General features: G+C 48.3%; 1 pseudogene; it reads left to right on the top strand.

Moving 5' to 3' along the window:
* Positions 1-319: 319 nt before the first annotated feature.
* Positions 320-23,116, top strand: LOC116277840 (F-box/WD repeat-containing protein 10-like; annotated as a pseudogene).
* Positions 23,117-24,886: the final 1,770 nt, after the last annotated feature.

Raw genomic sequence — 24,886 nt, 5'->3', positions numbered from 1 at the left:
GAGGCTGGAAGTTCCCAGACATGTTCTCAGGCCCACTTAAATTTTTTCTACCAAGAATTTTCCCTGCAGGGGTTTCTGGTTAGCATTCAAAAGCAGTCAAGTAACTTAAATATATACAAAACATTTGTGTTTCCACTCTGATGATGAGTTAAGAAGATGGTTAGAAACATACTCAGGATCACTGGGACAGCCACCGTATAACCCAAATCTCCAGACCGAAGAAGGTACCATCTAATTGTGTATTCACAAATGTTTAAAAGTCATTAACAGCAGCACAGTGGAAGCTCAACACCAGGCTCCACCACATTTTTTTCCCGTTCAAAGGGATCTGGACTAACTCTATTTCTATTGTTCTAGAAATGAGATGACCAGCTCTTTCAGAATATACAGCAACTGCCTCCACCTAAGCAGCGCCAGGCTTAGGAGTTTTACGGTAAAGCCATGTTTCCAAGGAGGTCAGTACAGAAAGCCAGAGTCTACCGGCAGTTTCTGGGAGAGAGAAGCTTTCCATCCATCGCAGAGGTTAACTTTTCCTTTGGGAGATGTTTATAATAGCAAAGGCTCAACTGGGATATTTATCAGCCTCTCCTGTTCCTCTCGGGTTTGGTGGTGTTGACAACGGGCAGGGATAAAATGAGCCGGTCATCTCAGGACCATGGAAAACCTGGAATCGAGGCTCAGGAATGCCCCCTATTTTCGGTGTGAGAAGGGGAAAGACTCTGTCCCCGTGTGCCAGAAGTGTGAGGCGTGCGTCCTGGCCTGGAAGGTCTTCTCCACCAAAGAGTGGTTCCGACGGGTGGGCGAGGTGTCCCGGAGGAGGTTTCTGGTCAGCGTCCTGGCGCAGCTGGATAGCTTGTATTTGTTGCACTATTTCCAAAACATCCTTCAGACCACTCAGGGGAAGGATTTCATCTACCACAGGTCCCGGGTCAACGTCAGCAAGAAGAAGGGGAGAGTTGTCAAGTCCTCCTTGAACCAGATGCTGGACAAGACGGTGGAACAGGAGATGAGGGAGATCTTGCGCTGGTTTGGGAACAGCTCCCACCGGACGAAGGCCAGTTACACGCTCTTGCTGCTGCAGATGTGCGACCCCAAGTTACTGCTGCTGCCACCAACGTCATCGGAGCCCTGTTGCTGAGAGAGCAGGACACCGCCTCAGGTAAGCATGGCCACAGGTGGAGAGGGGAGCCCCTGGAGACCAGAAGGCCTGACCTCAGAAGCCTGTAAAGGGGCAGGAGGGGCAGACAGGCCTAGGTAGATGGGGGTTTTCCAGGTTGCGGAACAGACTTCTTTGTCCTGACACCTGATCCTGTTTGCCAAAGGCGAACCTGCTGAGTATGTCTTCCTTCTGGAAAATTATGAAATGACAAATGCAGGAGGAACTTTCAGCTGGCCTCTAGGATGGACGTCTGCATCCCTTACACCCAGAAATGGCTGCTTTGTGCGTTTGCTACTTATGCTGGTGTGGGTCCTGCCTCAGCTGGTTTGAGATTGAAGCTGGTGAGGGACTGAAGTGGGTTTGTGGGGATGCAAAGGGGACACTGCTGAATTGTTTTGTCCTTCCATTTGCACCGTACAGAGACCAGGCAAAGAGGTCAAAACCCGGGGCTTTTCTTCATTCGTTCCACTGTATTCCTTGCTTGTGCATGAAATCCAGCCTTGAAGTGGAGTTTATCCGAGGCTGGAGGTGCAGAGGGGCCGCGTGTGGACATTAGGAACCCCCGCCCGACCGCCGGGGCAGCTGTTCTCAGTGGTGCATGTGTCAGAGTCGTTGCAAGGGCTTGTAACACACAGGTGCCCGGGGCCCTCCCCAGCAGGTGTGATGTGGGCCGAGAGCCTGCGTTTCTCACCAGTTCCCAGCAGACACGGATGCTGGTCTGAGGACCTCACTCAGGTAGGACAATGGCCTAGGGTGTCGGTGAGAAGGTCTTGGAAATGTTGCGCCAGCTGGACCAGGGCAGCAAAAGCAATCATAAAGGAGCCAAGGGCCTGGGGACTGCAGGGGGTCCGGGAGGGGAGTCCAGCACGGGAGGCAGAGGCGTGGCAGGGTGAGAGGGGCTGGTTGGGATGTCAGACAGAGTTTGAGCTCTTGAGGGCGGGGGATTCCTAATGTCCATGAGACCTGATCTGCGGACTAATAGCAATCCAAGGGAGTTTAAAGTTACCTGACTTTGGGGGCAGCTAGATCCTGATCTATGCACCTGATGTCTTTGGTGTGTCTTTGGAGGTAAAGGAATGATCGTCTGGAATGCAGAAATGGTGGGAAAACCAGAGAATCTTCTTAGTTAGATTAGAAATTGACCGGGTCCGACTCCTTCACGTTATAGGTAAATAAGCCAAAGTTCAGGGACCCTGAGGGACTTGGCCATGGTCACCCTGTCAGGGGCTTGGAAACCAGGCCTCCTTTCCTGAGCATCTCCTGCGAGCGATGCTACCCTCCCGACAGGGCGTCTGCCGCGCACCTGCCGTGGGCTGTGGTTCTCCCCACCCAGGAATCAGCTCCTGGTGTTAAAGGTTGTGTAAGTCCAGTTACAGACTGGGGTAACCTTCCCCTTTCCCTGGGAGAGCTTGTCTCTTAAAAAGTTCACTTTTCTAATTTGGTTCAAGGGTGTTTATTCATATTGTTGCAAAACATTAAGCAAGAGCTTCAGGAAAGCAGCCCCTCGTCCAGCGCCTTCCTTCCACCCGCAGGGCTGGCTCCTTCTCTCCCCCCCGCCCCCCCGCCCCGTGTATGGAGCTCTGATCAGTCTTGCACGCAGGTGGGCTGGCAGAGACTAATAGGCTTTCTGCGATTCTTGTGCATTTTGTGTCACTGGCCTGGTCCATTCTGTGTAGACTTGAAAGAACCCGGTAGAAGTAAAACCACCTCTCTCCACCACTTTCTCTCCACACACCTCCTTAAAGAGCCCCTCGTCCTGCTCTTTTGTTTTTCAGGGTTCGATCATGATGCCAGCAAAGTGTTTTTCTTCCCTGAGAAAGGCTGTAGCCCCACCCCGCCGTGTGAGGCCTCACAAGTCTGCGGGGCGGGCAGAACCAGGAACACAGACTTCCCCTTGTCCACCAAAACCTCAGGAAAAGCAGGCTTGCAGGAGATCATGCCGGGGGGAGCAGCCACTGCAGGTAAGCCAGCTTGCCGCAAGGACGCTGCTGGAGGTGACACGGGGGTCCCAGTGGAGTTGGGGGTGGCAGTGCAGTAGCCTCTGGGGAGGACAGATTTGGGCAACGAACATTCACTTGGGGTTACAGTGGGCTTGTTTAACCGCACACATGGTCGGGGAGAAGCAACGATTAAAATCAGTTGGTGTGACCCTAAATCTCTGTCTGCCCCGGGCCATGCTCCCTCACCCAGCCCCTGACCTCTGGCACCCAGGAGGGGGAACACCTCCAGAATCCAACCCACCAGCATCTGTTTTTGCAGCACTGGATTCAGTCCTGAGGTGGAAATGGAAGCAGTGGGGGATGGGCCCTGACCTCAAGGCCATCCTCGGTTGGTGTTTGAAGTAAGATGTATACGTGAAATGATTACAAAAAACACAAGGCACCGATTTTAAAACGCTTTTTATATGGAGAATTTCAGATGCTCACCATCACCCATGTAACCCTCATCCTCAGCCTCAGTGATTATCAACATCTTATATCTTATTTCAGCCATCCCTCTCTTAAAAAAATTTTTTTTATTGAGGTGTAGTTGATTCAGTGTTAGTTTCAGGTGTACAGCAGTGTGATTCAGTTACACATTTACATTGACATATATATTTTCTTTTCAGATTCTGTTCCATTATAGGTTATTATAAGAAATTGAATATAGTTCCCTGTGCTGGACAGTAGAACCTTGTTGTTTATATATTTTATATGAAGTAATGTGTGTCTGTTAAGCCCCAAACCCTAATTTATCCCTCCCCACCCTCCCCTCTTTGGTAACCAGTTTGTCCTCTATGTCCGTGAGTCTGTTTTTGGTTTGTGAATAGAATTTTTATCTTTTTTTTTAAGATTCCACATATAAGCGACATCACGTGATACTTGTCTTTCTCTGTATGACTTACTTCACTCAATGTGATAACCTCTAGGTGCATCCATGCTGCTGCAAATCATCCCCCTCTTTTCAAATTAAGCCTTTTTCTGGTTGGGATCATTTAAAGGGAGCTGCAGACACAGCCGTTTCACCAGCAGGGCAGTCGGCACGGCAGAGACGGCCTTGAGCTGGGAAGGCTGAAGACGGCTCGTGCGTTTGGTTCGGGAAGTTCTGTTTCCATTTTGGCAGAAGAAACGAGCAAACTCCAGTGGCCTGAGGGTTGACCCTGATGAGCTCTATTTTGGGGAGAGCTTCTGGCGAGGACTCGCTCTTGCCCTGGAGTCTCATGAAGCCACCCCAACGGTGCCCCTTTCTCCGGCTTCCCTCTAGAAGGGCAGTGGAAGAGTTTGCTCCAGTGCACTTCCAAGATGAACAGACTGTTTTCTGGAAAAGCAAGGGTGTCCAAAGCAGGGTCGGCCCCTGACGGCCTGCCGGTGGACCTCCATGCTGTCCGGGAGCTATCGTCCGGGGTCAGCCGGTACCAGGACTTCATCCGTCACCTGCCTGTCCACCTCTCCAAGCGTATCCTAAGTATGCGGGGCCTTTTGGGGGATTTCTCAAGAGACCTCCCATCCCCAGTGGGGGGAGGTTCCCAGGTCCCCGTCCTGTTTTCCAGGCATGCTGGATAAGAACAGCTTGAACAGGTGTGCGTCTGTGAGCCAGCACTGGGCGGCGCTGGTGCAGCAGGTCAAGGCGGACCTGTCAACGCACAACTTCATCCAGCACCAGATCGCCTTCCTACAGGTACTTCCTGTCTGGGAGGCGACAGCCTTGGACCAGCCTCACTGCCTCGCCGAGGCCAGCCTGGCTGTGAGCCTTTCCACCTGCTGTGGACGCTGAGCTGGCCTCCTGCTCCACGTTGGTGCTTCCTCACTGTCTTTTTGTTCCATTTGCCCTCCCACTGTCAGTGCACCTGGCAGGGACCACACGTGCAGAAACCTTGCGGGAAGAGAAACACAGAGCCTTTCTGAGACCTCACAAAGCAGGGACTTTCCGCAGGGAGCCACATCGTGGCTCATGCAGTAAGAGAGCCTCGTGTGGTACACGGACGTTCACAAGGCCACGAAGTCTACTTTTAGGTTAAAATGCAATTTTCCCCAGATATTAACCATCTCTGGCAATTGTATTTCTGTTTCTTGCCTGAAGCCTGAGCCTAAATCATGGGTTCTCGGTAGCCTGGAGTTTTCCCAGCAGAGAGAGCTGACAGGAGACAGAGGAGGCAGGCCAGGCTCGGGAAGCTGGGAACCGCCCGCCACCTCTCACACGCCCCCCCAGACCTTTGGTGTCGTTGTCCTCCTGAGGCCTGTCTGCACGCACCACTGGCCTAACTGGCCGGGCCCAGGCCTTCCTTGGCCAGACCTTACCCGTCTTTCAGATCCTGCCAAGCACCGGTGTTTCCTCTCTCAGAGTGTAAGAACTAAGAGTAGCCGTGTTCTGTTATTCCCCGCCCAGGGGTCCTACACCAGGGGAATAGACCCTCATTATGCCAACAAAGTCTCCATCCCGGTTCCTAAAGTGGTGGACAATGGGAAGCACCTGAGAGTGAAAAATCAGAAATGGAAACTGAGAATGAAGGTGGGTTCCAGTGGCATCTGGGGCAGGCGATTGTGAGTGTCCATTCTTATTGGGCACTGAAGGCTGAAGTCCGGCCCTGGCCCTCACTTAACCATGCAGGGTGTGGGAGGACATGGCTATAGCATGTGGGTGTGTTTTTGGCTTCCTGCTAGCATGGCTGCTAGTTCCTGTATTTTGAGGTTTAAAAGTGTGGCTGGGAAGAAAATTGGAAGTCTGGTTGAGTCAGCTGTGCCAGAATTTAGCACTCCTGGGGGCCACAGCTACTCAGGAAGTGAGTGATGGAAGGAGGGAGGGAGGGAGGAGGAAGGAAGGGAGGAAAGATGGAAGGAATATTGGAAAAGAATGAGGAGCATGCTGTTTAGACTTGACAAAATTGGCTTCCCCTCTCTGAGGCTCAGACAGCTTGTCTATAAAATGATGAGAACACTTTGGGGGCATGTGATGTGCTTTGTGAGGCTGCTTTGTGAGGCTGCTGCAGGGGGAAGTGAAGGCTGCAGGTGTGCAGAAACTTAGCCATACAAGTGCCTGGGGTGTGTAGGCGTAATTTCACGTGTGACTTGAGTCTCTCCGGACCGTCACGAATACACGATGTGACTGTGAAGCTGCGGTGAAACGGCCAGTCAGGGGGCACCTGCAGCTTTATTGTGCATGCATCCTGATTTCCTGGTTGTGAGCTCATCTTTGGAAAAGTTGTGCTGTTGCTGACATCACAAGTTCCTGAAACCGGAGGTGGAAGAATTAGGACCCCTGACTCAAAATTTTCTCCTTTGTGGGTTCCTTGTGCTTGCCGGCCCCTCCCCATCACCATGCAGCAGCGTCCACAGCCTTAAGAAGAGGAGTCGCGGGCCCCTGGCCCCTTGCCAGGGGAGGCTCTCGGGGATGTGTGTCTGGGCCCTAGGTCAAGCTGCCGCTGTACTTTGACTGCAGATTTTCCCTTGTTAGAGTGACTACAACCTGTGGACCACATACCAGAGCCAGGAAACTCAGCAGGTCCAGATGGAGGAGAGGAATGTCTTCTGCGGGACTTACAATATCCGCATTCTCTCTGACACGTAGGTACGGGGGCCAGAATCCAGGTCTCCAGGGACCCTTGAATTACCACACTGGCTTAGGGTCTCCACAACCCTCGCTCACCTGGAGAGGCAGTGGTCCCTCCACCCCACAAGCTCCAGCTCCAGAACAGCACGAGACCCCATTTGGGGAATAGGTGCTTGATTGTTGCACCTTTCCTGGCAGCAGCTGGAGGATGCTCTCCCCTTATAAACTTGGGGTGGACTGACCAACGACCTTTTGCACACACACGAAATATTTTAAAACTGTATTTATTGCTTTATTCTAATTTTAGAAGTAATATATATTTATTGGGAAAAAATCCACTAAAAGCCAGAAAATGTCTAGAGAAAAGGAAAGTTGTCCCACGGCCTTGCCACACAGAGATAACTACCATTGACATTGCTGTTGATCCTAGAATTTCTTCTTTGCATGTATGGACACATATTTTAAGGAGATGCAGGGCTGTGCTGCGCCCCCGACTTCAGCAGAGCACTGGAATGTCTGTCCATGGCAAATATGAAAATGGCATTTATGATAACTGTGGAGTGTGACTTCATTTAAATAGTCCAGAAGAAGCCCCATTAATAATCAACTTTCTGCTCTGCTTTAGACCTAGGAGTCACTTTTTATTCATAAAGTTTTGGGAAGGCCATCTCTATTTTATTTTTGGCCATGAACCTCACTAACAAGTTGCATTTTGACCACCAGGAGGGGGAAGACAGAGCAGGCAGGGGGAAGGCAAAGTTGAGTTTTTACGGAGAGCATGGTGATACGTGCTCTTTAGAAGAGAGGATGACAGCTCGAACTCTAGAAATGACAAATGGAATGAGGACAAAAACGTCAGGATTTGCTCCTCATATTCAGGGTGACTATAAATCCCTGTTTACTGGAACAATCCCACTTCACTCTGTGGTCCTTGAATTAATAATAGTGTCTCCTTTCACAATGAAAAAAATCTCACTTTGGACAATAAATTATTCAGTCATCCTGCTCATATTCCATCTATTTGCTGATGCTCTTATGATTGGAAAATTAATTCAACTCACCCTGTTTCACAGACTATCAGCTCATTGAGGGGCAAGGTCCATCCATACCCTATTCATCTTTGAATTTCCCATTAGCACCTGTTAGCCCAGGACTTTGCTCCTAAAATATGCCGAGTAGATGTCGGTTAAAGGGGGGAAAAGATGGAAACAGTGGGATGTGCAGTGGGTCTAGGGCTTCCCAATTGTGTTCATCTGAGGTTTTCCATGAAAAAAGGTTTCCACGGTCTAACAAGTTGGGAAATGCTACGACTCTTTTATCTCCCTTGGGGACTTGTCATACATTAGCAGAATTAAGAAAAAAACAGTCTGGCCTTTTGTCCTTATGTTTTAAATCTACCTGAAGTAGGCTTTTGTTATGGTGTGAGGTGGGGGCTCCACCAGGGCCTGCTGACACGAGGTCTAGCCTTCTTCTGCCTCCGGTGTTGGAAGGCCCCAGGTTTTCCGTCCTCCCACTGCTGCAGGTTACAGGCACTGGGCTGAGGGAGTTCCAGGAAGGACACCAACCCTTCCTTCATTACTCATCCTTCCACCCCGGCAACTCAGGTGGGACTGAAGCAGAATCATCCACTACTCTGGGGGAGACTTGCTAGCTGTGTCCTCCAAACGGAAGATCCAGCTTCTGGACGTCATACAAGTGAAGGAGGTCCCCATCACACTCCGAGGCCATGCCAGGAGCGTCCACGCCCTCTTCCTGTGTGAGGAGGACAACTTTCTTCTGAGTGGGAGTTATGACCTGAGCATCAGGTGAGCAGTCCCCAGCACCCCCAGGCCTGAAGGCGGCTCGTGGAAGAAACATGCATGCTCTTACCTTTTCATATTTATGCAAAAGTTATCCTAAATGGTACTGACTTCTAGAACAACCCACCTTTTTTTTTGGCAAGATAAAAACCAAGAATTTGTATATTGTTTAAACTTTGAATGAGATAAATTTATAACAATTTTCTAGCTGAAGACTGAATCAGAAAGTGTCTTCTGTTTAGCATTCTTAGATGAAGGCATAACTGATATTTCTTTTGATAGATTCCTTCAAGGGAAAGCAGTTTTTTTGTGAGTAGAAATATAGTATAGAAGCAAAGTAGTGTTTAAAAATGTATATATACATATATTTTAAAACAATATAATAAACACCCATGTGCTCATTACTCAGGCCAAGAAACAGATCATCCCCAGTCCCCAAACCCCACTGTGTGCCTTTCTTTTACTGCTTCTTTTTCCCTCCCAGCCCGAGGTAAGGGCATCCTAAATTCATGCTAATTATTCCCTTGTGTTTCTTTATAGATTTGCTGCTTATTTATATATCTCCAAACACATTAACTACTTTTGTCCATTTTTTGTACATAACATAAGTGGAATTGTATTTTAAAACTTCATCTCTACTTGATTCTTGCACTGAACTATGATTTTGAGATTCATCCGTATGATGTAGGTAGCAATAATTAATTTTCACAGAGATACAGTATTTGATTGGATGAATACATCATAACTCATTAATTCTTCTGTTGATGGAGGTGTGCATTGTTCATAGTTCTTTATTCTTTCAAAGATGTTCTTGGATGGGCTCCTGGGACCCACGTGCATCAGTTTTCTATTGTTTATTGAGGTATAATTGACATATAACGTATTCGTTTTAGGTGGACAATATAGTGATTTCATATATGCATATATTGCATAATGATTACCACAGCTTACTTTAGTTTTGTCCATCACTACATATAGTTTTACAATTTTTTTCTTGTGACGAGAACTTTCAAGATCTACTCTCTTAGCAACTTTCAAATATACGACACAGTATTGTTAACTATAGTTCATGAGTGTTTTTTTTAAATTGTAGTTGACTTACAATGTTATGTTAGTTTCAGGTGTACAACATAATGATTAGTATTTTTACAGTTTCTACTCCATTTAAAGTCGTTATGGGGGGAAGGTATTGCTCAGTGGCACAGGGCACGCCTAATATGCACAAGGTCCTGAGTTCAATTCCCAGTACCTCCATTAAGAATAAATAAATAAATTAAAAAGCTAATTACTCCCCCGCAATATAAAGTTGTTACAAAACATTGGCTATGTTCCCTGTGCTACACATCAACACATGAATGAATAGAGAGATGTGGTATGTGTGTGTGTGTGTGTGTGTATAGATATATAATATTACTCAGCTATAAAAAGAATGGAATTTTACTATTTAAGATCCATCTGGAGAAGGGAGTGTTTTTCCATAAATGGTATGTAGATAACTGGATATCCAAATACAGAGAGGAAAAAGAAAAATAAATGGGGCCCCTACCTCATTTGATAACAAAATCAGTTTCAGGTAGATTTAAGGCCTAAAGATGAAAGGCAAAACTATTTTTTTTTTAATTTTAAAGAACACATTCCTGAGTAATTTCTTTATGACTTTAAGGTAAGAAAGGGTTTACTAAACATGTCAAATCAACAAGGTCTACTACATTTAGGTTAAAGATTTCTGTTCATCAAAAGATACCATAGATGAGTCTTAAATGGAAGAATACATTTGCAGCACAAAGATAAAGAATTAGTTATCTAGGAAACTCGAAAACTCGTATGAATTAATAAGAAAAGGATAAATAAGTCAACAGATACATAGACCAAACAAAAAACAAGAAAATGAAAACTGAACAGGAATTTCATAGGAGAGGAAGCGCAAATGGTTCCAGAACATGTTGTGGTGACACTTCTTACCCCGAGTAATGCCCCTTGTCTGGCGGCACCGCAGTTTGTTTATTCTTACATCTGCTGAAGGACATCTTAGTTGCTTCTAAGTTTTAGCAGTAAAGCTACTATAAACATCCGTTTGCAGGGTTTTTTTCTAGTTTTGTGGGAAATCACCAACTGTCCTCCCACGTGGCTGTAGTACCATTTTGCTTTCCCACCTCCATTAAAAAAAAACACTAACAATAAATAAACAAAGAGGAGACTTCTTCCCGCGGGGGCGGGCCTGTGCACCTGAGGGTGTTCAGCAGCATCCTCGGACCCTACGTGCTCCATGCCAGTGGCACCTCCCCCCCGACTTGTGCCCACCAGAAATGTTGCCAGACATTGTCAGAGGTCCCCCGGGCGTGGAAATCACCCCGGCTGACAGTCACTGCATTCGTGTATTTACTCCTGCACAAAAACCCTGTGAGGTGACTGCTATTATTATCATTTCCATTTTATCAGTGAGGAAATGAAGCGTACCTGAAAATGAAGCAACTTGCCCAAAGTCACACCTACTAGGTGCTGCAACCGGGAATCAGATCCAGGCCTTGGACTCATGAAACTGCCGCCTTCCAGCCACCTGCTGATCTAAAGGAGCCCTAGACAGGATGGTCCTCAGAGAGTCTCAAAAGCTTTTTTTTTTTTTTGCTTGATTCCTGCAGGTACTGGGATCTGAAAAGTGGGGCTTGCATATGAATCTTCAGTGGCCACCAGGGCACCATCACGTGCATGGATGTGTATAAGACCAGGCTTGTGTCTGGAGCAAAAGATTGCCAGGTCAAAGGTGAGAAAGAAATGGCTCACAGCTTCTAAGAAGCTCCCCCAAGTCCGTGGGTTGCCAGAGGACTTGCTTTGCCCATTTCTAGTTCTTTCCTCTTTGTTTGTTTGTTTTTTGGTGGGGAGGTAATTGGGTTTATTTTTAAACTTTTTAATGGAGGGACTGGACTGGGGATTGAGCCCAGGACCTTGTTCATGTTAAGCACACGCTCTACCGCTTGAGCTATACCCTCCTCTTGCTTTGCTTATGTCTATAGGCCGTCCTTCATCCTGCCACCTACCCATCCATGTATCCAGTGATCCACTCACTTATTGGCTATTTGCTGAACACTAGATGCCGTGGTAGGTGGTAAGGGAGGAAAATGAACATGATATGGCTCTTTTGACATGGCCTTTAATCTCCTCCAGAGGCTCCTGGTCTCTTAATGGAGACAGATAAGTGAATATATAAGGGGGGACAGTAACATGTGATAGTACAATAGTAACATGTAAGAAATCCCAGCCCCACCCCCAGAGCCTCCATGAGGAAACATAGCCCTGATGACACCTTGCCTTTAGCCTTGTGAGGTCGTGCTGAACTTCTGTGAGCTAATGCATCTGCTGTTTTCAGCCCCTAAGTGGGTGGCAATCTGTTACAGCAGCAAATAGAATGCTAACACGTTGAGTGTGGGATTCCCAGGCAGAGGCAAGTGCATCAACGTGGAGGTTATCCATTATAATAAGACGTGGAAGCCCAGGTGTGGATGAGATTTCCTCTGCAACGTAGGAGGGAAGAGCGAAGAGAAGGGAAGCCAGGGCCCCGGAAGCCACTGCATGTTAGGAGCAGGTGGAAGGAGGTGGTGGGAAAGGGACTGTGGGTGGCGTCACAGGTGCCAACGCTCAGACCCACCTGGGAGCCTCAGTCCTGACCCCTTCTCCTTCCTCAACTGACCGACAGTCTCCTTGCCATGACTGCCTTGAGGAGTGCGACAGGAAGGATGCAGGATGAGGGTCTGAAGATGGAAGGGCGGACAGGGCCTCCAACCCAGCTGAGTGAGTCTTGGATGGGGGGCACCAGCAGGGCCGGAACTGGGATGGGGGAGTCAGGCCCTCACTTCTGGTGCAGAATTTAAGGGGACACCAAAACACTCAGTAACCAAGACACATATTTTAATGCAGTATTTGAAAAGTCAAAATCAACATGCAAAATACATGATGAAAAAATAACCCGAGGACCTCTCACTTCACCCTAATCCTGGCCCAGATCCCAGCCTGCCTGTTTTCCCTGTGCTCCCCCTACCTGCCAGGGTTCCTGAAACAGAACAAAAACAGAGACAGTGAATTCTTTAAAACAGGGCGCCTTCCCAGTGGATCTTTTAATTCATCTTCAATTTTCCCATTTCTAGTTTGATAAAAGGGGCAGCATGTATGTAAAAACTTAGTGCAGAAAAGCGTGCTAACGTAGTTAGGGTTCATGGTTAAGAGCATGGCCTCCAGACCCAGTTTCCCTGCGTTTGAATCTGGCTCGATCTGCTTACCGCCTGTGTGGTCTAGAGTGGGTTCCTCAACCTCTCTGTGCCTCGGTTTCCTCACCTGTCCGGTGAGGACTAATAACAGCACTGGCTCGTGGAGGAGGTTTGCTGCACGTCAGGCGCTTGCAATGGCGCCCAGTCCACCGTCAGCGCGGGGTGAGGATCGGCTGTGGTTGCTCAGTATTCAGTCCGAGCTTACACATTCTGTTGCCTACAGAAGCAGAAGGCACTCTGGGGGCTGACAGAGCCGACTTCAGTGTCCTCACCCTTGAATTCGGTGCCCACTCTCAGTGTCTTCCTTCAAGCTCGGTTCTCCCACCCCCCGTCGACCCGCACATCCGCCCAGCGCTCGCAGTCCGGGAGGAAGTGCTCCAGCCCCGTCTACGGAGAAGCAGCAGTGAACCTGCCCCCGTGATGACAATCTCTCGGTAGTAAAATTCCAGAGTCAGAATCAGAAATACTTAAATGTGTAAGAGCAGAGACAGCTTTCTTCTCTTTGGGGGCCAGAAGGTGGGGGTCAGGAGAGTAGCATCTGGAGGGATGATGACACCACAGATATGCTACGATTGTCCTGAAGTTTGAGCGTTTTCCAGGCTTGAGGAGGAGGCCCAGTGGAGATGAGCTGTCCAGTTCTCAGACCCTGAGGCTAAGTTTCAGGGTCAGAGCCAAGGTCTGTGCCCGGCTGGCTCTCCCAGGGAGTGTGACTGGGGGCCCTGTGTTGCAGGAACACAGACTAGGGGTGAGCCTGTGGCCTGTGCTGGGCCAGGTGAAGCCTTCTGGGATCTGACCTCCAGGGCTAGGCTGGTCTGAGCTTCTGTGATGGGGTGTGGACCCCCACCATCACCCTCTCCATGCACCTGTCCCCCCCACCTTCCTCTCTCCCCCCCCACCCTTCCAGAGTGGGATATCGAGACAGGGAGGTGCCTGAAGACCTTTAAACACAAAGACCCCATCCTGGCCACCAGGATCAATGACACATACATTGTGAGCAGCTGTGAGAGAGGCGTGGTCAAGGTGTGGCACACCATCACCGCCCAGCTGGTCAAGGTGAGAGGGCGGGCGGGTCATGGGGTGGGGGCACCAGGAGTGAGGGACGGGAGGACACTGATCAACTTCCTCCAGGTAGCGCCCCAGACCACCCTAGAGCAGCTGAGTACAGTCGCCAAAAGGGTGGTCCGGGGAAGGGGAAGTCTCCCTGCCCCCCAGGTAGGGGCCATTCTGAGACTGGACAAAGCCACAACTGTCCTCCTCCTTACTCTCTCATGAGAACATTGACTGCCTCAAAATTATTAAATGTTCACACCCCAAAACTGTTCTTGAGGGATTTGAAACCCCTGGCCCTAGCCGGTGGTGGTGAGACATCGCTTGTGCCAGGAACTCAGTGTCACAGCGAGCTGGTCTGACTGGTGGCTCTTTCCCACTGGTGATGTTGTCGCTGCAGTCTGACTGGCAGCTGCAGGCACTGGGATGCCCCAGGGGCCTCTGGGTCCTGCTGAGGAATGAGGGATGGAATCCTGTCCCCTTCCCTGTCTGGCAGCAGAGGAAGGGAAACTTTAACACTCTCTGGCACTCCGGGAAGACGGGGCCTGCCCCGCCACAGACCTGCCGGGAGCAGCTCTCTCCCTGATCACATTCCTGCTCAACTGGGGGAGAAATCTCTGCATGCAGGAGGCACGGGCCCTACTGGCCTTCTTAGAGCAAAATTCAGGTCGGCTCAGGTACACACCGAGTGGGTGGTCATCACGGATTGGTGGAGTGTGGCTCTGGGACTCATATGAAGACGCCCCCAGTCTGTGCTGAAGGTGGGCTGAAAACAGGGGCATGCTTTCTTGCAGACTCTCAACGGCCATGAGGGAAACGTGAAGTGTCTGTTCTTTGACCAGTGACATCTCCTCTCGGGCAGCGCCGACGGCCTGGTCATGGCCTGGAGCATGGTGGGGAAGTACGAGCGATGCCTCATGGCCTTCAAGCATCCCAAGTAGGTGCCAAGGAAGCCCTGGCTGAAGTCCTGAGCCCTCCTTTTCCCTCAGAGCCTAGACGGTGCCCTCTGGCCAATCGGTCCCTGTGCTGGCCTTCTGTCCCTCGGCTCTGACCCACTCCTGCTTTCCTCCTCTTATACCTGTTACCCAGCTTGGCCGCCCCCTCTCCTGCCCTCACTTGTTTCTCTTAAGAAATCATAATACTCGGTGTGGATTTTGAGAAGTTACTGAAGTTTTATGCTTATGGAACACGTGATAAATGTGTATGTATTAGATATCAAATGTATGAATATTGGTAGTACTGTCCCAAATGATGCCAGTTCCAGTCAACTTAAAATTCTTGGAACTGGTCTTTAGCCCAGGAGGTTTGTGTTCACAAAAGCTTAAACTTGTCCAAGTGCCAGAAGTTTAAAAGCCACTTACGGGCTTAGAGAAGGATCTCCCTTAAAACCCGTGAGCTAGATTCCATTCCAGGACAGCAAATGGATTCCATTTCACTCTTCCAGTCCTGGTTTAGGGGTGGTGGCTACGTGGAGACAATTGAGAAGTAGGCTGAGGTCACAGCTAAACTTATTTAGCAAAGGCACTGTGGTCCGTTAGTGGTTGTGCAATGGTCATGGGTTTGCAGCTGCTCAAAGCCACTGCTGTTCAGCGTGAGCAATGCTTCTTCCCCTGAGTGCAGGCTAAGGAATCCCAGGGAACTAACCGCGGTCCTAATTGATTGAAGGAGTAAATAGGTCTTCCAGAAGGATCTCTCAGGGGATAGTTATTTGGTGCAACATGACCCCAGATTCCCTTGCAGCCTCCCAGGAACCTCTTGAACAGGCAGGCTGGCCCTGTGGGTGGGGGAAGGGAACATGCGTGCACGTGTGTATGCTGTCTGGGGTACATGACTGCCTTGCTGACAGGTGGCTGTCAGGAAGGGCCAGTGTTCAGTGATTTATCCACCCTCCAGGTGAGTATTGGTAAGCCTCTTAGCATGTCACCTGGATTCTCAAACCTTGACCTCAAGGAGGACTCCCCTGAATATTGTGACTGTACATTTCCCAGACCTTCCAGGCATGATTCGGTAGGACTTAGTAAAGCTCCTGAAAAATAAATCCTTCCCGGCAAACTCAGCAGTCTGTTCTCCATTTCATCAATCCGTGATCCTCCCTCTCCACCTCAGCTACGAGACCGTTTTAGACCATTTCCACTTCCATCGAATGACAGCCCCAACACACCATTCACATTGGTTCTTGATACCTTGTGCAGTTACAGCAAATCTGGAGGACACGGTCCACGATCTCAGCGGCAGGGCCTCCTCTCCCACCATCTGAAGTAGTGCTGTGTATGTGTAAATGCTCAATGAATATTTCTAATTGATGGACAATGAGGACTAACTTGACAGATTGCCTTTCTGGAGAGGTCTAATGAGTGGACTAAAACCCCTTTTTTGGCTATGAAACAGGTGAAAAAACAGATATATTTGCTCTTGGTCCTTCATGAAAGAAGGACCAGAGAAAGTGGGCTCTTTCCTGTCCTCTTGGGCCAACATTTTTTTCTTCATCCAAAATTAAGCTTCTGCATACAGTTTGGGAGAGAATGGATAAGAGGAATGAAATTAGAGGGTGCAAAGCAGGGCTGACAAAAATGATGCTGCTTAGAAAAGCTTCTGGACTCTGTAGTGACTTTTTTTAAACCTTTATTCCTTAATGTCTTTCCACGGCTAGTATTGTAATAATGTGTATGCATTCATAATTGTTGTATCTCCTTGATAAATTCATCCTTTTACATTATTTAATGTTCTTTTTTGTCTCTATTAACAATTCTGTAAAAGTCTATTTTGTGTGATGTTAATATAGCGATCCAGTCTCTTTTGGTATCAAGTATCTTTTTCCATTCTTTTACCTTCAACATATTTGTGTCTTTGAATCTAAAGGGAGCCTCCCATGGACAGCATATAGTTGGATCGTGTTCTTGATCCTTTCTTCCATGTCTGCCTTTTAATTGAAGAGTTTAATCCCTTTACATTAAGTGTAAAATGGACTTACTCTACCATTTTGCTTTTTGTTTTCTATAGTCTTATGTATTTGTTTTGTTTTGTTTTGTTTCTCAAGTCTTCTGTTAAAATAGATGATTTAAAGTCTTTGTCTAGAATTTCCAACCATTGGGCTTCACTGGTGGCCGGCACTGTGACCAAACTGTAGGCAAAAGAGCTGCAGAATAGGGAGAGAGAGTACGGCTGTGTGTTGAGGGTTGATGGTTCCCACCCAGAATTAAAAAATGATGACACACATCGTTTCCATCGTTTCATGACCCCTGCCTCCCCACCATACACAAAACGCCCCAATGACAGACAAACGCAAGCAGTTTACCAGAAGGTGGGTACTGCCCGTTGCTCTGTTCCCTTCCAGGGAGGTGCTCCACGTGGCCCTTCTCTTCCTCCGGGTCATCAGTGCCTGTGCAGACAGCAAGATCCGCATTTACAATTTCCTAAATGGGAACTGCCTGAAGGTGATGAAGGCCAATGGCAGAGGTGATCCTGTGCTGTCCTTCTTTATTCAGGGCAACAGGTGGGTGGTCGGTGTGGAGGTCAGAGCCCTGAGCCGCTCTGTTTGGATGAGTTTTTCCCTCCTCTGGGACTCTGGCCCCGGATTTGTCAGCAGCAGGAGAGGCGGGCAGTGCTCCCCTCCAGCTTTGGCTGCAGTGGAGTAATAGGCTGACTCTATGAGTTGGGGACTCATTCATGGGACTTCGCACAAAACTCAGCAATCGGGGATCATGTTACTCTTCCTTTGCTCGGGTGTCTGATCAAATCACGTGATGGGTGCAGTTCGGTGTTGCTACGGGGACTGTGGTTCTGCAGACCTGCAACCCCTGCTGCTCCCTGGCCGCGTGTTCAGCCTGAGAGCTGCACCGGCTGTCTCCTGGTCTCACTTCCATTGCAGAGACTTACAGGACGGTGGGGGGTGGCACTGGCAGGCGGCCAATGTCCGGGGGGCAGAACTGAGTTTACAGAAACCAGAACCGTGACTACACGACTTGTACATAATACTCTGTGTGTTATATGCTTCACTTCACATATGATATTACGTGAAAATACCCAACTATACTGATCTTTTACATTCTCCCACAGGCTCGCTTGAGGCATCACCTAATCACTTCCAACCACATTGCCTTCCTTTTAATGAAACTTTATTTGTACTTTTTACCATCTTAAAGGACGAGGTGCTAGTAACAAGGCTCAGTAAATTAATTCTTTTCAGATACGAACTAATTTGAAAAAAGCCATTTAAAAAAGGTCCCCTCTGACCTTTTCTCATTTGTGACATCCAAAGAGAGACTTCAGCTTGAGTGAAAATAAGTCTGGAAGAGATTTCTAATTGGAATGATTCCCTGAATTCCATTCCAGCCTTTCCAAAAACAAGTCACTTTTACAGAGTTTACGCTGCCAGAGAGTCTTAACATTGCAGCCTTTTGGAGCAGAAAGGAACCTGCACGTAGCATTTCCATGTCTTGCTTATGGTTGAAAGCGGTGCTTTATGGGTGCCAGGAGCCCCAGGACCCAGTGGGTGGGTGGGAAGCGATGTTGGGGGCCCCGGGTTAGGAACTCTTTTTCCCTACAGCGGCCTGACAGTGGGGATTAGGGAAGATGGAAATCCTCCTGCTTTACAAAGTGCAGGCATTCTGTCTGAATGCAGAGCACACACAGAGACCTTGGAGTGACGGAGTGAAGGAGCGTGCCGGCAGGCAGTGAGGGCTTGAGGCCTCCCCATTACAGACTTCTCCACATTCCTCAGGGCAGAGACGCGGCGTGTGGCTGCTGTGCTTAAAAAAAAAAGGAGTGAATTTCAAGACATCTGTGTGCAGAGTAGCTAAGCCTTCTGCCTCGGGCACCCCAGGTACTTGGCGCCCACTCCAGGAACAGAAATTCATTTAAAAATATTTTAACCCAAGAAGCGAAGTAATCAGAATGTATGTGCCTTGCTCACATTTAATTTTTAAGGAAAACAGCTACAGAGCTAACGACCCCCTGCTGCACGGCCGGCTGCCTCTCTCCTCTCTAGACCCTCCAGCGACCTGCACCGCCCTGTCTGTGGCACTGATCCCTCGGCCTCAGGACTGGGCACGACAGTAGTCCAAGTGCTATCTGGAAGCTGGGAAGTGGTGGCCTCCCAATCTTGTTGCTTTGGTTCCAGGATGGTGATCAACACGGAGAGCAATGTTCTCATGTTCCAGTTCGAGAATATAAAGTGGCAGTACCCCCTGGAACGGGCCAAACAGAAGACCAGGGACAAAGAGGAAGACAGGGAAGAAAACGGCCTCACAGAAGTTCTCTCCAAGTCCAGCACTCAGATCTACAGCCCCAGGGACTCTCTATCCAGCAAACAAGTAGCCCAGGAGTCCCTGTTAAGCAAACCTCACAAGTCCTGCATCTCTCTGAAGGCATCCAGGTCACCTACAGGTAAGAGAACAAAATCCCAGGCAGCCTGAGTGGTGCCCAGTGGAGCAGGTGAGGACGTGCCAGGACCAGTTTCTCTGCGGGATATCTTGGCTAATGGATTCTTGCTGATATAAATCCCAACCTTTAGGGAAGGTGAGAGCCATTCTCTCCCATCTAACAATTTGTTAGCCGGCTCCAGGGAATCTGATTTTCCAAGGACCAAGTTTTCCAACTTATTAGAGTCTTCCTACGGTAGACAAGACTAGCGCACAATACTTGCCATCAAAACAAAAGCCAAACAATCAACATCCTCCCCCCATGCCCCGAATCCAAATATACAGTGCATAATCATTTGCTTAGGACAGAGACAAGATATGCTATACTGCAGAAAAGTGTTCTCTGTAGAATGTATTCTCTCTAGACCTCCGATCGATAGCGTGCGTACCTGGAAAATACTGGATCAACAGATTGCCTCCAAGACTGTCACACCGGAAGTGGTTAGGACAGAGGTTGGAGAGTTTTAAATAATGCTTAGAGCTTGATAATCAGTAGGAAAGGTGAGTGGTGGTGGCAGGGGGTGGAGGAGGTCAGGAGGTGATCTAGACACATCTTAGGCTCCAGGTGACTACCGACTTTCATGGGATGACACGGTAACAAAGAGATCGTTCGAGTGAAAATCAGTTGAATGATCAGCTACACCCCGTTTATTCATACCTAATTGGATTATGCAATTACGACAGCTTCCCCCCACCCCGATCGTCATTCAGCACCGTTAACGGAAGCAGCTCTGAGTCAAGGAAAGCCAAAGCCACCCCGAAGAGACGGCAGGAAGAGAATGAGTCCCAGGGACGCAAACGGCAGGGGTGGCCAGCGGGAGCAAGAGACTTCGGAAGCAAAACCCCTCCCCGGAGGTAAGAAAGGTGAGGCTCCATTCATAACCAGTGCGGTGAGATCCAGCCTCTCTCTCTGTCTCTGCTCAGCCTGGTTTTTCAGCAGGTCCACCAGTAAGTCTGCTTATCTTTGATTCAGCGTGAATAAAATGCCCAGCTTCTCCCAAGAGTGACTGGTTTCCCTTAACTGTCCCATTACTACCTTCAGGCCATGCAGAGTGAGAGCCTTTCTGAGACGAGCTTCGAGCTGCTGGCTCTCCGGGCGCCTCCTCACTTCTGGGACCCTTGTGTCATCAGCCTGAGCCAGGAGTGCAGCAGCTGGAGAGAAGAGGCAGCCAGGCTGACTTCAGAGGGCGCTGCAGGGGATTCATGAGGGAGGAGCTAGGTTGGGGGGCAGTGCTATGCAAATGAGATGGGGAGGTGACGGAGAGAGGTGGGGAAGGGGCTTTTAAGAAGAGTCACTGGACACCATGAATGGGATGTCCCTTTGTTGGTTCTGAGCGGCTTTGGCAAAGATTTAAAATGCCTTTCAAATATTTTTGGCTGATAAGTAGTGTTTCTTTGAATCAAACTCACCGCAGAGACTAGTTTTGAGGCAACGGTAAGACAATTGAGTTTTATGAGGTCTATACTAAAGCCAGCATCCTTGTACATACCTGTGTCTGTACCTGTACAGGTGTAAACCTTGCAGGGTAAAGTCCTAGGAGTGGCTTCGCTGGGCCAGAGGATAATTGCATTTACAATCTGGAAAGATGTTGCCATGTTGTCCTTAAAAACCGCCTTGTCAACTCACTCTCCCACCACCAATGCTTGCACACTCCCACTGCCCCGAAGCCAACATGGGGTGATATCCATCAATTTGCACTTGCTCACATGACATGTAAAAACGGTACTTGCCTTTCTTTAAGGTTGATCACTAACAAGCTAAATGTCCATCCGTGGGCAATAATTAAGTAGATGATGACGAATCTGTACCATGGAGTATCACATGACAGCGAAAAATGGATGAGGAAGTGCATACGTTGGAAAGAGATCCACAATATATCACTATACGAAAAAAAGACAAGTTAATGAACAATGAGCACATCACAATTCCTTTTAATAGAAGGAGAAGAACTGCGTTTTGTCCACAGAATCATTTATTCTGGAATTCAAAGGAGAACGGGGACTATGTTAACATCTTAATTCCATTTAGTTTTATATGTTTTAATAAACTTATTTAATTAACAAAGTAAAGACCAGAACAACATTTGAAGTTTCATCCCATCTTAGTATGCCCATACACAGATATCTGGGGATAAAATCTATTTGGTCAAGGAGAATTATACACTGTTATAACAGTATAAAAGCAACACACCATTGTGTTTTCTTTTCTGGTTACAGATTGGTGTCTAGGGTGCAGACTGTACTCGCTAGGACAGACAAGACAAGATGACTTCTGCTTTTCATGACTCAGTCTTTCCTTTTGTAATACGGGGATCATGTTTCCAGTGTGTCTGTGGGGTACTGCAAGGATTGAAAGGCCCGAGTGAGAGGCATAGATTTGCTCACCTTTGAAGACATCCTTGCTAACCAAAGGGTCTGGCACCTTGGGGGTCCTGACCCTAAGGTAGTATGCCAGAGTGAATCTCTTGTCCTGGTCAGTGGCTTTTGGAGCAGCAGCTATTGTTCAAAACATTTTGGGAAGACCTGTTCAGGAACTGTCTTTTGGGCATGTGATCCTTTCCATTTTCCAGGGGTGACACATTATCTGAAGGCAGTTTTGATTTTGAGAAACATCCAAAGATCATTTGGAGTCCACTTTGATTAAGAAGGTGGAGATCAAGATTTACAATATGACTTTTATTTAGAAATCTGTTACTAAAAATTTATAAGGCCTATGAAAGAGGGGTGAAGATCATTCCCTCAGGGAAGTTTTAAGAATGGGTGGATTACATATGTTCCTTCCAAAATGTGCATACCTAGAGGTTAATACACACCAGTACACAAATACTAGTGTATTTGTTTAAAACTTATGTTAAATCTGTTACAATTTCTGGTCTCATGGAGAATTTTTGGTCACACGATGACAGTGTGTCCGCTGGGCAATAAAGACCTTGGTCTGAGGAGCAGTTAGAAGGAATTTAAATTTCATGCATAAGTACTTAAGTTTCTCATGAAACACTGTTTCTTTCCTTTTTTTTTTTTTTAGAAAAACCAGATGATGTGGAGAAAGTACCAAAAAAAGGACAAGTAAGAACTTCTGCAGATTTGATCAACCGCTCAAAGGAAAACTCCTGACACGTCCCTATGTCTCCTGACCAGTTCCTCCTGACAGTGAACGCCCTGAAGAAAGCCCATAATTCCAGGGAGTTTGCCTATCCCTGTAGGCCCCAAGCCCAGGTCACTGATGCCTGGGGACCTTCAATTTCATACCCTAGGAAGGTCCTGAGTTTTAAGGGAAAATCAGTCCAACGTGAAGTTGATCGGCTGAGATTCAGCAACCCTTCCATAGATGTGAAACAAACCAGCATTCCCCTCGAAATCCAGAAGCTTCAGCCCAACCTGAAGAATTCTCTGCACAGTCCCAGAGTGCAATCCACCCTACCCCAGCCCATGCTCGTCCACCCTAGGCTCGCTGGCAGCGTACAGGGTGAAGACGGGGCGACCAGTTCAGTTGATGGGATGGTGCACAGCTTCAGCCCCTTAACTAGCTCGCAGGTCATCAAACCAAACCGCATGCTGGCCCCGCCGGTGGGCACAGCGGCCCAGGCTGCTGAGAAAGACAGGCCTCACTTCTGCAAGGCCCTGGACCCCTTCTGGGTGAACACCCAGTTCATGCTGTGGACTGTGAAGGAGCAGAAGGAGTATGGGGAGGCCATGGTGAAGGAGTATCAGGCCAGAAAGCCTGCTGGAGTGGTCAACCCAGAAAAGGCCAGCAAAGCTGCCTGGATCTGGAAGATCGAAGGCCTGCCCATAGACAATTTCATGAAGCAAGGAAAAACCACAGCCCCTGAACTTGGACAAAACATATTTATCTGAACCAGCCTTGGGAGGTTACAATATCTTACAATAAATAGAAAACCAAGTGGATTATTGGTGTTTGGCCCCCTTTTTGGGTTTATTTGTCATTTCTCTCTCCCTCTCTTTTTTCTTTTTTGACTGTTCCCTAGCAATTAATGTGGGGACTCAATTATTTTCCTACAAGCCAAAGAACTGATATTTTCAAAGTAAGAAAACAGAGGGAGGCTGGGTGAGATCAGCATCTGTATTCCCACTGAAAACCACCCAGCGAAACACAGGGAGGCCACTTTCACTGGTGGGGATGGGGAAGGGGTTTTTGGAAATTAAATACCACTCATCATTACCAGTTTAGTGTTATCATTTCTTCCAGAAAATGAACTGGATTATATTCAGAAAAATGGGCTGAATTTCCCTGGTATTTTTGTATGGAAGCCTGATGAAGGTCAGTGAGTTCAATTAAGAATCTGAGAGAAGCCCTCAAATTGCATCTTTCCTCTCCAGGGCTAACGCCTATGGAAGAGAATTAAGTACCTTCGCCCTCTCTACATTCATATCGAGTGTGTCGAGGTTGCTACTTAAACCTGCAGAGGCTGGTGTCAGGTACCAGGCAGGTAGTTTAGAGAGTGCAGCCCAGCACAGGGGCTGTGGCCCACTGGAGAGCTCAAGCCCGTCCAAAGAGGGCAGCTCCTACTCAGCAGCTCAGAATGGCCACAGGATGGAAACAATCCAACCAGAATGCAGGACGAAACCAACAAAAACCCAACCCCACAAAACCCCACAACCCGCACACTGGGTGGGCCACCAAAACCCCGGCATAGGCAGAGTAGATACACACATATGGTCTCTGCGTTTCACCACTGTTTGTCAGGCTTTCTCTCCTTTGAGATTTTTTTCTCCATTATTAGGATGTCAGGTTTAAAGCAGCACTGGCAAATCGCCATGTAAAAACTGTGATTTGAATGGAAAGAACCTCCTCAATTCAGGAAACACGTTATTCCACGAGCCTTCTGATGGCAGTCTGCCCATAGGCGGGGCAAATAGCATCTTGTTATAATCACAGTTTCAAAGATGACACAGAGTCTCTGAATTTCAGGTCCTTCACAGGGCAAGATCACATCATTAGTGGCTAAACTTAAAACAGTAATAAGAATAACATCCTCTATTTAGCAGGACTTACCCTGTAAGGGTACCGTTAGCATCCCCACCTTACCACTGAGGTAGGGAAGGACGCACAGAGAGGTAGGTTAGCTAGCTAGATAACTGGTAAGTGGAGGAGCCGGGACAAACCCAGGGGCTCAGACTCCAGGGCCTACTCTCTCAGCCTCTCCCTCCGTACTGTCTCCTGGGGTCTATATTCCTCCCATAAGAATACCCTCCCTGTTTAGAGTCCTCCTGCCTTGTTCTTCGTAATAACTGTTTACCCCTTCGCAGGAGAGTATCTTTTTTTCTTCAATTGTTTCTAAAATTTAAGGTACAAAAGAAATACTGTAGGCAGTACACATTGTCGTAAAATATTCAAACAAAATGAAAACTATGGAACAGTCACAACCCTGCCCCCCATCTCCACCCTGAGGACGTCCACGCCGGGGAGGACACCTCGTAGGTAGTACCAACATCTCCACCTGAAAAACTAAGAAGCTTTGCCCCTAAAGCTGCACCAGTTTCCTTTCCCAGCTGGTTTTTTCTCTCCTGCTTGGACCGGCCCCCCGGCCCCGGCCCCGGCCCCGGCCCCGGCCCCGGCCCCGGCCCCGGCCCCGGCCCCGGCCCCGGCCCAAGTCGCCCCGCCCACGCTCTAGCCCCGCCCTCAATAGCCCCGCCCACACACGCTCCCCGCCCCCT

Source organism: Vicugna pacos, unplaced genomic scaffold, assembly GCF_048564905.1.
Source record: "Vicugna pacos unplaced genomic scaffold, VicPac4 scaffold_20, whole genome shotgun sequence".
Taxonomy (NCBI): domain Eukaryota; kingdom Metazoa; phylum Chordata; class Mammalia; order Artiodactyla; family Camelidae; genus Vicugna; species Vicugna pacos.
This window is presented reverse-complemented; position numbering and strand designations above follow the sequence as displayed.